We start from the raw sequence: 2,795 nt of genomic DNA on the forward strand, positions 1-2,795 counted from the left end.
GGCGGGTCGCTCGCTTTTGCACATCTGGCAGGCCCGCGGTACGCGGCTCGGGCAGGCTGGTAGCTGCTTGCCTGTGTGCGCGTGCGCCAGGCGGGCCCCGGGAACACACGGGTCAATTGGGCAGGGCAGACATGGCTCCAGCAGGCACAGTCCGCGCCTGATGACGTCAGACAGTCGCCGCTTCACTTTTTTCTGCGGGCTTTTTTTTTTGTTGTTTGTTTGTTTTTCTTTTTCCTCTCCTAAGCTAACTTCCCTCTGTCCACTGTATGCGCTGAGATCCCCCCTTGGGGTAGGTGTCACCAGTGGTTCTCCCTGTTTGGGTCTCCCAGCCACTGGAGGCTCCGCAAGAGCTGGTTCCCGCCCCGCCCCCGCAAGCCCAAAGGAGCTGGGGATGCAGCGGCGCCCTTTTAAAAAAGCCTGTAATTCCTTGCACAATGATTTCTCAAAGAAGCGGGTCTAAGGCTCTGGCGCACTAAGATTTACGGGGGGCCGTGAGACTGTGAATTCCCACCTGGGAGGGTCAACTCGCGAGCTTCCCCCCCCCATCCCGGAGCCCCCACTTACTCACACCGTCTGGCCACCCTGGCAAACCGGAAGTCTCCATTATTCTTTTGACAACTTCCCTTTTATTGTATATTGCGTTCCACTTCATCCCAGTTACCACATGTCCACCATCTAGCAGAATTATTCCCTTTCCCTTCTGCCACCCAATGACCAACAAAGAATATTTCCTTTAGTGTGAAAACCTTTTCTTAATTTTTTTTACAATAGTCCTCTAGGTTCATCCATGTTATGAGGTGTTTCCCATATTCAACATTATACTTTATCATTGGGTAGTATTCCACTGTGAGTATGTTCCAATGTTAGTTTACCCATTTTTCCATTGATGGACATTTAGGTTCATTCCTCTTTTCGCTACTGTAAATATTGCTGCAATAAACATGGGTGTGCATGTATCTATTAATGTTGTGGCTCTTAGTACTCTAGGATATATACAAAGTAGAGAGATTACTGGATCATATAGTATTTCTATTTCTAACTTTTTAAAGAAGTGCCATGCCATTTTTTCACCGTAATTGTACCATTTTTGTTTTGTTTTGTAAAAAGCCTACTAAAATGTCCTGAGGTATTACTATATATTAAAACAAACTGTTGTTTTTGTTGTTAAGTGCTGTCAAGTCAGTTCCAACTCATAGCGATCCTGTATAGAGTTTCCAAGGAGCAGCTGGTTCAGTTAGACTTTGCAGTACAACGCATTAGTCCACAGTGCCACACCAGGACTCCAAAACAAACTAAGAAACTACAAAATATAATAAACAGGTCTACCGAATAATTCAAGAATAAACTGGAGACTTTGGATTTTGTTGTTAGGTTCCATCGAATTGGTTTTGACTCATAGTGACTTTATGCACAAGGAAATGGAGCATTTCCTTCCCCTGTGCCATCCTCACAACTATTATGTTGGAGCCCATTGCTGATGCCACTGTATTAATCCATCTTGTTGGGGGTCTTGCTATTTTAATTGACCCTCCACTTTACCAATCCCGATGTCCTTGTTTAGAGGCTAATCTCACTTGACATGTCAAGAGATGAAGTCTCGCCATTCTTACTTCTAAAGAGCATTCTGGTCGTACTTCTGAGCTGGATTTGCTTGTTCCCCTGGCAGTCCAGGGTATCACTATTTTTCACCAACACTATAATACAAATTATATACATCAATTCTTCTCCAATCATCCATATTTATTGCCCAACTTTTACATGCATTTGAGGCTATTAAAAATACCATGGCTTAGATCAGGTGCACCTTAGTCATTGAACTAACATCTTTGTTCTTTGACACTTTAAAGAGGTTTTTTGCAGCAGATTTTCCTAATGCAGTATGTTGTTTGATTTCTTGATTGCTGCTTCCATAAGTGTTGATTGTGGATCCAAGAAGAATGAGGCATTTGACAATTACTATCTTTTCTCCTTTTATAATGATGTTATTTACTGGTTCAGTTGTGAGGCTTTTGTTTTCTTTACATTGAGGTGCAATCCATATAGAAGGTTGTACTCTTTGATCTTCATTAGTAAGTATTTTAAGTTTTCTTTGATTCTAGCAAGCAAAGTTGTGTCATCTGCATAGTGTAAGTTGTCAATGACTCTTCCAATTCTGATACCATGTTCTTCTTCATATAATACAGTTTCTCAGGTTATTTGCTTACTATACAGATTGAATAATATGGTGAAAGGACAAAACCCTGGCACACACCTTTCCTAATTTTAAACCTCTCAGTACCCCCTTGTTCTAGAACAACTGTCCCTTGGTCTAAGTGCAGAATCCTCATGAGCACAATTAAGTGTTCTGGAATACCCATTATTTGCAATGTTATCCATAGTTTCCTATAATTTATGGTCAAATTCCTTTGCATAGCAAATTAAATACAAGTAAACATCATTCTGGCATTCTCTGCTTTAGTCAAGATCCATCTGATGTCAGCAATGATATCCCTTGTTTCACATCCTTTTCTGAATCCATCAATTTTATGGTAGCACTCAAATTTAAAATTTGAACTCAAATTTATGGTAGTGCCCTGTCAAGGTACTATAGCAACTCTTTTTGAATTATCTTAAAAAATTTTTACTTGCATGTTATATTAATGATATTGTTCTATGATTTTCACATTCTGTTGGGTGAAAATGGAATGGGCACAAATATGGATCTCTTCCAATCAGTTGGACAGGTAGCTGTCTTCCTAATTTCTTGGCATAGATGAGTGAGCACTTCCAATGCTGCATGTGTGTTGAAACATTTC

This window comes from Chrysochloris asiatica, unplaced genomic scaffold, assembly GCF_000296735.1.
Source record: "Chrysochloris asiatica unplaced genomic scaffold, ChrAsi1.0 scaffold00260, whole genome shotgun sequence".
Lineage (NCBI taxonomy): Eukaryota > Metazoa > Chordata > Mammalia > Afrosoricida > Chrysochloridae > Chrysochloris > Chrysochloris asiatica.